This window comes from Macrobrachium nipponense, chromosome 35, assembly GCF_015104395.2.
Source record: "Macrobrachium nipponense isolate FS-2020 chromosome 35, ASM1510439v2, whole genome shotgun sequence".
NCBI lineage: Eukaryota > Metazoa > Arthropoda > Malacostraca > Decapoda > Palaemonidae > Macrobrachium > Macrobrachium nipponense.
This window is the reverse complement of record NC_061096.1, coordinates 58,475,707-58,489,945: the sequence shown is the minus strand read 5'-3', so window position 1 is coordinate 58,489,945 and position 14,239 is coordinate 58,475,707.

Here is a 14,239-nt window from a genome sequence, read left to right as displayed (position 1 = left end):
GATGCTGTAATGGAAGCTGTTCCATACTTTATCCTTGCAGGCCGTGTGAACTACAACCACTACACTCCAATGTATGTTTTCGAGATGAAACAGTTAGCCACAACAGAACCAAACATATTTCAACAACTGATGAATGGAGGGTGCATTGTGCAGTGGTCAGGCAACAGGAACTTCAACTCTGTCCCAGGAGATCAAGCACTTGAACAATCTATTAATTGTGAGGCCATGGGTCAGGGAGGAATTATTGGATTCACTTTTCAGACAGGAGCCCTTCTGAGATGGATGCTGACACGGCATGTCGCTAGTGAATATTCAGAAGCATTTAAAGAAGTGTGCCAGGGTGTGTCCAGTGATAAGTTTCACAATGAGTTGGGGCATTCTCGATTACAAGAGGATGTAAATTGCATCAAGGCGTACATTTTCAATCAGTGTCAGAACCCATTTGATCTCGACAATGTGTCACAGTTATTGGTGAACATTACTACTGGCCAAGTAGCATCCAGAGAAGTGGAGAAGTCACTCATAGGGATACCAGAGAAAGGACAATCCATTTGCAATGACTTCATCCGAGACCAACTAGATGAGGCATCAAAGAGTTTCTGGGAGCCACTGAGGAGAAGTGCTACAGTGACATTTTCTGATATGAAGAAAACACTCACTTATGACAAAAAGCAGAAGGTTCTCATGGACTCCGAGGTGTTGTTTCAACGTCTTTTGGCAGTCCCCCAGAGCAGAAACACAGATCTAAAATTGGTACTGACTCAAGAACTGGCTGCATTTCACAATCACTGTTTCATGATGATGGATCCATGAGGAAAACAGCAAAGTCTGATCTATCAGCTAAACTAGAGATCTGCCAAGATGACCTGATGGAGTTACCACAACCCCCAGTGATGCTTATAACTTCGTCATCGGCTTACATCACAGATGGAATGGCAATGCTACAAGGACTTAACGAAAACCATTTCAGAACATTTGAGGATTTGGCAATAGTAATCCTGAAACAACTGATCCATCTCTTGAAAGACCCAAACTTGGATATAGGCAGTGTTACTGTTGTCTTTGACCAATATGATATGAGAACCTCAATCAAAGGATTAGAAAGACAACGATGAGGTGGAACTAGTTCAACACAAACTCATCACATTCAGGGGAACAGTCTAGTTTCGAATTACTAGCAATTTTTAAAAGCTGGAGGAAACAAAGCCAGTCTTGCAGATTTTCTATCTCAGTATGTGTTGAACCATACACAGGAGCAATTACCAGAGGGGAAATCAGTTGTCCTTGCAGGAGGATTCAGCATTGGGAATCTTGTCGTGGTTGTTAGAGTCCAGTGTGTCAGAATGTGATGTGCTACACAGTAATCAGGAGGAGGCTGATACTTGGATTGTCACTCATGCTGTCAGTCTGTCCAGTGATCAGAAAAGGTTCATCATTCGCTGTGACGACACAAATGTCTTGGTGACACTGGCATACAATTATAGCAAAGGGTTACTTGCTCATCAAGTATACATAACAAAGGACATTCTGGGAAAGAACAGCACATTCCAGTAAATGAGATTGTAAAGAAGCTTGGGTCAGACGTTTGTGAGTGTCTTCCTGCCATCTGTGCATTAAACAGGCTGCGAAACCACTTGTTCCTCAAATACAATTGATAAGGAGACTACTTACTCAACTCTCCTCAAGAATTTGGACAGTCTGTTGTGCATAGAGGATAACGTGTGTCGGAAGTTGGCAAGAAAATTCACACTGCTGATGTATGGAAAGAAAAGAAAAGGCATTGACTCTATATGGCTTTCAGTATCTGTTTGCAACCACAACAGACAAACCAGCCAAGGTGTTTCCAACAACAGAGGATGCCTTAGAGCAACATGCTCTAAGAGCCAAATATCAATGCAAGCTTTAGTGTGAAGGCCACATATCGAACCTAGAGGTGGTTTCACCAATCCAGCGAGGTTGGTCAGCTTGTGGAAATGGTGGAATTGCCCCCACAATGTACACACAGGAGTCTGCCCCAGTCGAGCTTCGAGATTTGACACACCTCTACTTCAAAGATGACAGCTGCACTAATGGACGACGCTGTCTCTGTGACTTCACTGGGCTTGGATGCATTGCCTTATGTCAATGTACAGGCAGCAGAAATCAGAACAGTGAAGGCCAGGATGACGAAGCTGAATTGGATGTGGAGAGAGATTGTTTACATTATTCTTAAGTAGGAATTAAGTCACAGGCTGACAATATTTCTTCTTAACTGAGCACCCCTTTTCATGTCAAATGACCATTAAAGCTTTCCGTTATGCGGTCAAAATATTTCTCTTAGTCAAATATTTAATGTCGCCGTAAACAAGGAAACGTGGGCTGCAACTTTAACCATAACAAACTATATTTTCTCTTACAGTAGACATTCACACCTTTCAAATGAGACAACTTATAAATAGCTATACCAAATAGTTATCATGAAAGACGAAAAGATAGGTAAAATCTTGAGAACAATTGGAAAAAGGTCAAAATTTTGGCTCCCATGAACCCATTAACTTTGCCCAGCCCAAATTTGCTCGAATGTGTAGGAACATGTCTATACTAACAAAATAAGTCCATTTGTTTATGTTGTTTATATCACCAAAAACAAAAACACGAAACCAAATTTTTTTTTTTAATTTCCCGCCAAAAAAAAAGTTAATTAACCATGATGTGCACCAGTTATCTCACCGCACCATACGTTTTATGAAAGTATATATCAAGACGAACAAGATTATACCAATATTAAATTATTCTACCTCCGGTTGGGGTGGTCCACAATTATTTGGCCTCGGCCACTACCCTATAGAGCAGGGGTTCCCAAATCAGGGGTCGGAACCCCATTATGTGAGGTCATAGACAGGTCATGGGGTCGCTGAGGTACCCCCAGGGAATGGGTGTACAAAACATCAAAGCAGAGGATACGAGGTATCATGTTAAATTCCACGTTTGGTAGAGTAACAGTAGTAGTCTCATTAAGAAAAAAAAATTATGAATAATAATTGCTTTTATATATATATATATATATTTTATTGGGGGTCACACTGAACAGGTGGAAGGGCTGAATGGGGTCGTACTATAAGAAAAGCATGGGAACCCCTAGCTGCTATAGAGGTTTGGAGTGTCTGATATGGCAGTTTGACCAAAGGGACATCTCTTCCCAGCAAGGTGACATCCTTAAATCTCTTCGCTCTCCATATATAAAAGGCATTTTAGTAGTTAGCGCAAATAAATATGCCAATTTCATCGAACTGAACAGTTAGTAGTTCAATCAGTGAAATATATTTCTCTTGGAATAATCTCTAATGTTGCTTATTCAGGCCCAGCAAATTGATTTACTTGTTCATATCCTCTTACAACTGGTTTTGGTGAATTTCCTGTTTTCGATACTGAAAGGGCTTGGGCTTATCAAGAGCATAAAAAAAGATCCGGTGCAGTTTCAGTACAATTGCTCCTCTACACATTAGTGCGCGAACAAGGGTCGAGATCCTTGTTGGGCCGATGTGGGTTCCATTTGTAACGTTTAGCCTTTCAACAAACTTTGTCATGACCTCACTGATGACCGCTGTCTATAGTGCCTTCAGAGAGTGGAATGTTTGGTGGCACTTTATTCCGTGCATACAGAGGAATAGTGATCTCTCCTGAGGCACCTAAAACGATTAGAATTAAAATTTCTATAAAACCATGTTTTAAACAGAACAGACATCATATTTTTTTTTTTTAGAGAATTTACTGTTTTCATATGACAGAGCTTGTAATATATAAAATCAAGTAATAATTAAATATAGAAATTTCCAACTGGCCTCCAGAATGTTAAGATAAAAAACAATAATACCGATACTGCAAAAGCCACAGGTATTCTGGTTCAATAGGATAAAAATGGAGATCCTAAATTGCCATCTCTAAAAAGGAAAGGCCTCTGAACAGTTTTACCCTTTCATTGCTCATGAAATCAGTAAAAAAAAAAAAAAAAAAAATCACACGGAAACAAAAATCTCGTGGTTGCAATAGTTCATACAGTAACTTAACGATGACAGATTTGGTATACTTAAGCCTGTGGAATTGTGTAGTGTCCCTTGAGTGTGGCCCCGTATGGGGGGATATACCTTCCGTTCCTTTTGCTGTGCCTCCTTTGGTATTCTCTTTCATCTTACTCTCCATCCTCTTCTAACAATTGATTTATAGTGCAACCACCCAAGGTTTTCCTCCTGCGACACCTATCAAACGTTTTACTGTCAATTTCCGTTTCAGCGCTGAATGACCTCTTCGGTCCCAGTTGCTTGGCCTTTGGCCTAACTTTTATATGCTATTCGATTCTATTCTTGAGTGTGGACATATTCAACAAAGGAATGTCACAAACTAATTGACATCGTTTACTTCTTCACTTAATCTATTTGAAAAGAAATATGTATTGGCTAACCAAAATATAATTTGTTGCTTACTATTTTTTTTATATTGCCATATGTATTGGTTAACCAAAATATATCTTTCAGGAGACATTTTTTTTTTGTACCAGTAGAGGAAGATGACCCAACTAGCATCAGTCAGTAGAGGAAAGCTCTGTCGTAGATGTCAAAATTGCATGGATATAAAATCCTTTATGGATTACAACTGAACAGGGCGCCGCCTCTCGACAAAATATTTCTACAGTGTTTCTATTCACTCTTCGTTCTTTAAATCTCGATTATTTGCCTTACGTTAAATATCACCTTATCTATTTTGCGTTCTACTGAAAATCCTTATCCCGAGTCAGTTTCTGGAATTGAAAGCAATTGGATACCTGATACCTACTCGGTAGCCAATCAAAACCGTCCATTTTTAAATCTGCCAATTCTATTGGCTAATTGATACCTACTCGGTAGCCAATCAAAACCGTCCATTTTTAAATCTGCCAATTCTATTGGCTAATTGCGAGGTGTTGGAGGCTTGGAGTGTGTTGAGCGGGAAACTTGCTCATCACCACCACCTCGAGAGCAGTATAGGTCTAGAGACATGGAAACGTTGCTGTGAGAGAGAGGCGAGACAAACTATTTCCTTTTTTCAAGGTTTTACTTTTTATTATAGCAGTCGCGCGAACATACAAACAAAAGCGGTTAAATGACGATAACATTATTATTATTATAAGCATAATGACGTCTTGGGTAAAAAAGAAAGAAATAAAAACTTCCATTGCTGGTAAGAATGAATCATGTCATCCCAAGCCGTGAGTTGTCCAACTAAATCCTTTGTTTAGGCTGTTGTGTATAGCTGTGCATCCTAAGAGAGAGAGAGAGAGAGAGAGAGAGATTCTGCTGAATTATTTTACTCTGGTGAGTCTAGAAGGGCCTCGTTAAATTACCGTCGTTTTAGTTGTGATATAATGATATAGTACTCGATAAAATTTTCACTTGGTGGAGAACACACTCTCCATCTCTGCTACGACCCACATCACTCGACTGACCGCCATTAGTGGACCTCATGCGATGCACTGTAGGTATTACTTAAGGTTTTTTGCAGCGTGTCTTCGACCCCTAGTTGCAACTTTTCCGTTCCTTTTACTGTACCGTACCTCCTTTCATATATTCTTCCTTCATCTTACTTTCCACCCTCTCCTAACACTTGTTCATACTGCAACTGCGAGGTTTTGCTCCTGTTACCCCTTTCAAACCTTTTACTGTCAATTTCTATTTCAGCTCTGAATGTCCTCACAGGTCCCCAGTGCTTGGCTTTTGGCCTAAATTTTAGATTCAACTCAACTTCGCAAACGCCCCGACACGAGACAGATCGTCAAGAATTGTTCTTGGTTTGTACTGCTGTTTCGCTGTTATATTGTTATTATAATAATATTAAAAATATAGAGTAATATTCTTAGCAACACAATGATAACTCATTGCAGTAACCATTTAAATAATTTTAAGTAACAAGCGTTTATATTTCATTATTTATAAAAAGATATTGTCTAAATTATATTTTAAGTGTTTCTTTTTCTACCAAAATGTACCAAATCCAAGCGCTTTCAACAAGATTTCGTATTTCCTCCTAGTATTTATTTATCTACTTTTTTATATGTAACAAGATGGGAAATGGGGCAGCAATCCGCAGCTCCAGCCATTTTGTGACTCACATCATACAAGCAGTAATGATGCTGTTATTTTCTTTCACTGGCATCCCAAAGCAATGAAAGCTGGCTGCCATTTCACTAGGGAGCAAAGGCTCATTGGGCATTTAAGGTACATTTCCACGAAGGGATCTTCAACCCTTTACTAGATACTCGTCTGCTTTGAGGTACCTAATACACCTCAAACCATTGTTGATATTATTTTCCTAAGGCAGCAATTCAGGCTGTACGCTTTTCGCTTTGAGGGATGGCTTCATGGCCACCAGTACGTTAACAACCCAAGCCCCTTCCCCCTCAGACGTTCTGCCACTTCTTGATGAAATGGCATTGCTATAGACCTTATGGCTTAAAGGCTGCCAAAGAGCAAGAGCCCGTGTCAGCACAAGGCTTGCCGAATCTAAAACGAACTTCTTAATATGCTCTAAAGATGCTGACCAGATGCAATATCATTAATTCCGTTGATCACGGGTACTATATACGTATTTTCGTCTCTTATGGATATGTATCCTATAGGTACCCAGTATGTATGCACATACGTATTAAAACTAACTTGGTCAATTTCTCTGTTTTATTCAATAATGGCACGTGCATTTCTTTACTATTATTCAGTATTATCTTAGATAAATTAAATATCAAGGTTTGTGTTGTTCCTTTACAAAATTCTTCAATTTTTTTAATTTCCAAAACAGTTTTAGCTAAAAGCTTCGAAGACTACTTACTTTACAAGAATATGTAACACTGCTTCCGAACACGATACCAAGGAATATATGTAAATCTGAATATTTCAATAGAAAAATGCTTTTATGCTCTAATATTTTGCATAAGATTATATTATTTCATAAAGATACATTTCCAATTGAAAGATGGACGAATTAGACACATATGGATGAAAACTTCTGTCCATGTTGGTGGTGGAGCGAAAATATTATTGGAACTGCTCACTGGCCGCTGGCGTACAAACTTCTATTGGTAGTGTAGTAGTGTAGACAATGAGGGGCCCAATGTGTCGGTCGCATAGTGATAATATTACTCATATACTGAGTAAGTGCTCTACCTTTTACCTCCTAAGTAATGTACGAAGTGCTCTGCCCCACTGCTCTTTCATTTTAATGGAAACTTTTCGGACTTGATCAAGTTATGCGATGATATCGACATAATGCGTTCATTCCTGTTCAACAGTTGCCTTTTAGGTGATTATAGTGGTCAATGCATTGCAGAGAGAACAATGAGCCTCATGAAAGAAGAAGACAGTTTTGTGTGCCGATGTTCCTTTAGAACGTGTACGAAAAGGTTTGTTCTTCTCCCAATCTCATCTGGATTACGGTACGATTCTGCAGCTGATTTATGGTTGGATTCACGAACTAACCCAGACGTTCATGCAAATGACGTTGAAAATGGGTTCACCTAATACAATGGTGGACTGGTACAATTTTTGCCGTGACGTCTGTGTCGATGTTTTGGTTTCTAGATAACCGCAAAATCGGCGGACCAGTGCACATTGTCGAAATCGACGAATCCAAGTTTGGCAAACGGAAATACCACAAAGGCAGACGTGTTGATTGTTCTTGGGCGGAATTGACAGCGAAACAAAGGACACGTTTATCCAAATTGTTCAGGACCGATCGGCCGAAACCACTTTCCATCCTTATCGAAAACATTCACCTCGATTCCTTTATCATTTCAGACTTGGAAATCATACACTACATTTAGTCAGCATTTTAAAGAACATTTAGATAGCTGTTAATCATTCTTTACATTTCGTCGATCCAACTGACAAAAAAGTACACATTAACACTATTGAATCAACATGGGGGTTTCTTAAAACGTGATGTTTTGCCAAGGAGCAGTACAGTAAAAAAAAAAACCCTCCTATATTTCAATGTACTGTATCGAAAAACGTCACTTCAATAAAAGCGTTTGCCCATTCAAAGCATTCCCGGAACTCATCAAACGCACCTATCCGTTATATATAAAGCAGAGTCAATGCCAAGGAAAATCCGTTCTTTGTCCCGTGGCACCCAACAACCGCAAGAAACACGTGACGTCGGCGTTCAAACCGAACAGCCGATGCACGCCGTCCTAGTCAAAAGGACCAGAATGGTCAGACAGTTTATAACCACGCCCTAAGTCAGGCTAGGTAGGTTTGTTTGGTTTGGTCACAACCATTGTTACCAGCTTGGGGGAGTCCAGGAGGGCTAACCCCCCCTGCCCAGGTAAGGGCCCACGCCCTAAGTCAGGTTAGGTTGGTTCGTTTGGTCAGGTCACAACCTTTGCTACTGTACGGGGGGGGTCCAGGTTGGGGCACGTGTCCTAAGTCAGATTAGGTTGGTCTGTTGAGTTAGGTCACAACCAAAATTACCATACAGGGGGGCAAAGCCCTCTGGTCAGGTCAGTTCATGGCACCCTAAGTCAGGTTAGGTGGGTTCGTTAGGCTAGGTCGCTAACAGTAGAGTGACGGGTCAGTCAGTCAATAACTGGTAATATTTCTTATGTAGGTAAGCAGTATGATAACTAAGGGTGTGACCCAACCAAATGAACCACACTAACCCGACTTAGGGCACATAACTGTCTTCCTGTTTCACGAGGCTCATTGTTCCCTATTTGGAGTGTTCACATTGACCACTTAAATCGCCTAAAAGGCCACTTTTAAAAAGGAATGAACGTAACACGTCAATATCGTTACAGAACTTGATCAAGTCTGAAAACTTAACCAGGTTAGCATCAGCAAAAGCAACGTGAGACGGATGAGTAGATGGCGACGCCATGTTGACTGTTTTGAGTGGTCGGGCCTCGCAGGTTGTGGTAGGTCTTCCAGGTCAAAGGGACTACTTACCTGTGCGGATGGATTTGGTTGTTGTGCGGCTGGGTCGGGTCACGGAACTACTTAGCTTGGCGGAGGGATTATGGGCCTGGCAAAAGGTGTTGCCCAGCCTGGCCAACTAAACTGTAAACTAACCCCCTGGTTTCCCAAGAGGGTCCCCCTTTACCGTTTCTATAAAGTTTTCGACTCTACATTAGTTGTTGTTTTGATTTGCTGCCCTTTTGGTTGTGTATTCTTCCACCGATTTTCTTGTCCGGACTTACCGACATCTAGTGGTAGGTTTGGACATGAAAATTGGTTGGAGGTAAGGTTGGCCCAGGAAACTGTAGCTGCTTCCCTCGATCAGTCAAGTGTAGAGGAGGGAGTGCGACACCCAGGCATTCAGTTGTTCTTGGGGTCTTCCGTCCGCTCGGGATGGGAACTTTCTCCCCCAGGCGAGCGGGAACGACCTCCCCCCCCCCCCCTCCCCCCCCCATTAACCCGACTACTTTTCCTTTTTCAGGTATGCTTGCTACAGGTGACGATCTCGGGCAGGTCTGTTACTCGCTTGGGCTCCAGGGGACACCGAGCATTTGGGGGCTGCTCCAACACCTAGCGTGTGGATCCAGGCCAGTTACACATGGTCCAGATACGTCGACCACGACAACAGTGTCGACACCAGGGTATGCAGTGCCTCCCCACCTTGTGTACACACAAGAGCACGTTGCCATGGTAACCCCGATTGCTGCAGTCCAGGCTCCGCTGATGGGTTTATCGAGGAGGGACGTCACCTCGCTGCATGGCTTCGCTGCTCTCGCCCCAGCCCCTGACTTTCGGTGTCCCAAGAGCTCCCCGCTTGACCTGCCACCAGTTCCCGTGGTGCTGCTGGCCCCAGTGCTGCTTGCCCCAGTGCTGCCGCCGGTTCCTGTTCCTGCTGCTGTTCCATACTAGTTCCTGCTGTCGTCCCAGCCCGTGGTGTTGCTGCTCCCACCGCAGGTCCCTCCGGACAGGTGCAGCTGGGCCCTGTTGCTTCGGCAACTGCCCCGGCTCCGTCCTGGATGGAGGACCTGACAGTGGTCCTGAAGAAGTTGGAGAAGAAGAAGAGGAAGGTGTCGTCATCTGCAGCCGCCTCTTCCCCTTCGACTTCCAAGGCTTCGCGGCCAAGGGAAGGAGGGGAAGGTAGCCTCCTTTTCTCCCCCCTAAGAAGTCTCGCTCAGAGACCTCTAAGGGTCTGTCCCACTCCGGCGGGCCAGTTGGGGCTTTGGCTGGTCCTCCTGTTCCCTTGGGAACGGGGCCCGCCTCTCCTTCCACAAGGAAGAAGAAGGCGGGGACCGGAGGGGCCCTGGCTAACACCGGTACCTCCTCGCCTGGTGCCAGAGGATCTGCTTGGCGCCAGGAACCGTCTCGGCCTCCCGTTCGCGAGAGATACCAAGTGTATGGTCGCCTCCAGGTGACCGTGCAGCCAGGGTCCAGGCAGACGAGCCTGCTCGCCGCCAGGACCCAAGGCATGGAGCAGAAGACTAGCGGGAGTTGTCCAGGTGACTACCGCCAGGCCAGCGATCGCTCTCATAGCAATCTGCCGGTCCCCAGGGTTGACGCGCCGGTCCCAGACTGTCCGCGGGCCGAGGCGAGGAAAAGGTCCCCTCATCACCAGGACCAGCCTCGGCTGGTTCAGGCGACATGGCGCACTGTGAAGACAGGCCTCGCTCCCACCGCGACAGTGGACTCTGCCGGTCCCCTGACTGCCGCTCCCACCGGGACCGGGCGGATAGGGGGACTAGCAGCAGCTCTCCTGACGCTTTGGACAGTCGCCGCTGTTCTCAGTCCAGCGGTTCTCCCCAGGGGAGCTGCGCGACTAGGCCTGCAACTCGATCGTCACTGCGTGATTGGAGGAGACCGAGAGAGGTCTGTTGTGGTTCCTTCTGTGGAAGGAGGAGGGTCTCGGGAGGCGTTCTCCTTGGTTGGGCTTGACGGCCCATCTTCCCAGGACGCAGTCACTCCCGAGATCCAGAGATCTTTAGCAGAGGTCATAGCGCTGATTCGTCAGCACAATGACCTCGGGGAAGGATCGGTGCTCCCACCTTCCGAGCCTACATCTAGGTTGGAGACGTTCTGGGGTCCTAAGAGGGAATCCAGGACGACGGTGGGTCTGCCCCGATCAGCCTTGGCCGACAATGTGCTGACCCAAGTGGACTCTCTCGTCTCCGGACAGGAGGGATCACTTCGGTCTGGCAGGTCGTCCAAGTTACTTCCCACTCCTCTATCACGACAGAGGCGCTTCTACGTGCCTTCGGAGGACCCACTGCCACCCACACAGGTTAACCCGGAGCTGGCTAGGCTAACTCCGGGTGTGTCTCTTCACCACCTGCTGGCCGGTCTTGCAGCACGAGGCATTGGCCTTGGAATCGACTGCCATGGCAACATTCCAAGCAGTCTCCTGGCTGGACCTGTGGTCCCTCAGTGTCCAAGGTTGTAGCCTCCTTGGAGAACATCATTCCTGAAGGAGACCCGGCATTCGGGAGACTGTGCCAGTCTGGAGGCAGGGCTAATTCCTACCTGGCCCACCAGATGGCCAACCTGGTTCTGAGGCGGCTTTGGGTCTACGGAACGGACCGGTGCTGAGTTCCTCCTCTCTGTTCCCTAGAGAGATTGTGGACGCTGCAGTTGAGCAGGCAGTCTCAAGCCACTGCGGCTAAGCCCAAGAGCTTGGCTAGTGCTTCCTCTGCGGCTATGATGACGGCCTCATCAAAGCCGAGAGGAGAGACTCAGCCCAGGAAGAAGAAGGGGAAACGCTAGGGATGGTGTTCCCCCTCACCTGCTGCCGGAAGTGGGGGTTGCCTGGCGAGCCATTGGGCAATTTAGCAACACCACAGAGGCAAGACCTGGACAGTGGATGTCCTTCAGGAGGGATATCTACTACCCTTTGAGTCGTGGCCACGCCTCACCTCCAACCCGGTCCATCTTCAGATGTACGTTCCCGGTTCTGCCAGGGACGTAGCGCTTCGGCAAGAAGTGGAAGCCATGCTGAGCAAAGGACCTGTGGAGATCGTATGGGATCAGTTGCCGGGCTTCTGCAGTTGACTTTTCCTGGTGGAAAAGTCATCGGGGGGCTGGTGCCCGGTGATAGATCTCTCTCCCTTGAACCGATTTGTTCGCCAGACTCGGTTCACGATGGGAACGACACGTTCAGTGCTCGATTCCATCAGGGAGAACGACGTCATGCTTTCGGTGGACCTGAAGGATGCGTGTTTTCAGATACCCATCCACTAGTCCTCCAGGAAGTACCTCTGCTTCATCCTTGACGGGACGGTGTACCAATTCAGGGCACTTTGTTTTGGTCTCTCAACCGCCCCACAGGTGTTCACGCGAGTGTTCACTCTGGTGTTAGCTTGGTCCCATTCTGTAGGGATACGTCTTCTGAGGTATCTCGACGACTTAGTGGTCCTGGTGAGCTCCCGCTCGCAGCTGCTTCAGGACAAGGATTGAGTTTTGTCGCGATCTCGGGATCGTGGTGAACTTCGAGAAGTCAGATCTCGAGCCCAAGCAGAGGCTAAAGTACCTGGGCATGCTGATCGATACGGTAGCATGGCGAGTTGTCCCCGCAGACCAGCAAGTTCAGGGAGGCAGGCAGACGGTTCCCTGTCTCTACAGGAGCAGGCAGCTCAGCAGTGGCAGGACGTGATTGGCCACCTGTCGTCTCTTGAGAAGTTAGTGCATCACGGGCATCTTCACCTGCGGTCTCTTCAGTGGAGACTAAAGGAGAGTTGGTCACAGGCAAGAGACCCACCATACTTCCCCGTGTCTCTCACGGAGAAAGTGAGGCAGAACCTAGCCTGGTGGCTGAACGACAGGAACCTCATAAGAGGAGTGCCTTTTCGCACTCCCCCCCCCCCCCACCCCCCCCCCCCCCCCTTCCCGAGATGCTTCTGTTCTCAGACGCGTCGACTGAGGGATGGGGCACACACCTGGAGGAGTTGCTGGCTGCAGGTGTGTGGAATCATTGTGACAAACACCCTCACATCAACATCCTGGAGCTCAAGGCAGCATTTCTTGCTCTCCAAGAGTTCCAGGAACGAGTGATGGGCCACTCAGTGGTATTGATGAGCGACAGCACCACGGTAGTGGCATACGTTGACGTTGCAGGTGCATGAGTGGGCCGTAGCTCACTCAGTAGAGCTGTCAGCCTTATACATTCCAGGCAAGAGGAATGTAGTGGCAGACAAGCTCAGCTGTCAGAATCAGGTGATAGGAACTGAATGGTCCCTGCACCCAGACGTGGCGGAAAGGCTCTTCAACCTGTGGGACCGTCCAGTCTTAGATCTGTTTGCCACCCGGCATAACAGGAAACTTGAGGTTTTCTACTCATTTGTGCCGGATCCATGGGCAGCTGCAGAGGACGCTCTTCAACATTCCCGTGGGACAACCTCTTTGTGTATGCCTTTCCCCCGTTCTGTCTGATTCGCAAGGTGATCAGCAGGGTGCTGGGCACAGATTTCCCCTTGGCACAACCTCCTATACCAGCCACACATGGAACGGTACCACCGGTCGGTTCGGTCCCTGTGTCTTCACGGCTGGCTGTTATCCACCATCTCTTGCGAGGGAGAGGCTTTTCTCGCCGAGCAGCAACAGAGATGGCTGGGTACCTCAGGCAGTTGTCTGCAGCTGGATACCAGGGAAAGTGGTCCGTCTTCTGTGGTTGGTGTTGTGGACGGGGTCTCTCCTCTCAGAGCCTCTTTTCAGCAGGTAGCGGATTTCCTCATCTTCCTTCGTCGAGAGAAGCTCCTCTCCGTCTCCGCAGTGAGAGGGTATAAAGCCGCCCTGCCCCCAGTCTTTAAGCTGCAGGGAGTGGACATCTCCACTTCCATGGAGATCTCCCTCCTGATGAAGAGCTTCGAGAGGTCTTGCCCACCCAGGGAACTCAGGCCCCCAGGGTGGGATGTGACTCTTGTCCTTAGGAGTTTGACTTGAAGACCCTTTGAGCCACTCCGGGAGTTGTCAGAAAGGGATCTAACCCTCAAGACCGTCTTTCTGCTGGCCCTGGCATCAGCGAAGAGAGTTGGGGAACTTCATGGTCTTTCTTTCGATGTTAAGCACACGAGGGGATAGGGATCAGTGATGCTCAATTTCGTAGAGCAGACTCGGAACCCTTCGGTCCCTGACGACCGGTGCGAGTCATTCACAATCCCCTCCCTGAAGGACTTCACTGATGATGATGCGGATGAGATGCTGCTTTGTCCTGTGAGGGCGCGATGGTGCTATCTGAAGAGAACTCGCTACCTCAGGCCCGAGTGTCGACACCTCTTCGTTAGCACCGGGGTTACCAA